The following is a 463-nucleotide window of genomic DNA, read 5'->3' as shown; positions in this document are numbered from 1 at the left end:
CACACTAGGATATCACTCTCCCCCCACCCCCCAGCACTTATCACACTCTATTACCTTATTTATTCGCTTGTTCACTTTCTCCTCCACTAGGATATAAGCTCTGCCAGGCTGGTGTGGCTTATTGGTTCAGTGTTGACTAGCAAAGTGCCAGAGTTTGATTCTTGGTCAGGGCACATGCCTGGGTTGCAGGCTCGATCCCCAGTATGGGTATGCAGGAGGCAGTCGGTCAATGATTCTCTCATCGTTGTTGTTTCTCTCTCTCTCCCTCTCCGAAATCAATATACATATAGTAAAAAATACGTAAAAGATTGTAAGTTCCTTGGTATCAGGGGCCATGTTTTGTCTCCTGCTTTATCCCTAGCACCTACAACAGGGCTTTTTCACATAATGGGTGTTCAGAATGAATATTTACTAAATGGATAAATAAATAGAGTGATAGCCTAGTGCAGTGATGGCAAACCTA

Source organism: Myotis davidii, unplaced genomic scaffold (assembly GCF_000327345.1).
Source record: "Myotis davidii unplaced genomic scaffold, ASM32734v1 scaffold228, whole genome shotgun sequence".
Lineage (NCBI taxonomy): Eukaryota > Metazoa > Chordata > Mammalia > Chiroptera > Vespertilionidae > Myotis > Myotis davidii.
This window is presented reverse-complemented; position numbering follows the sequence as displayed.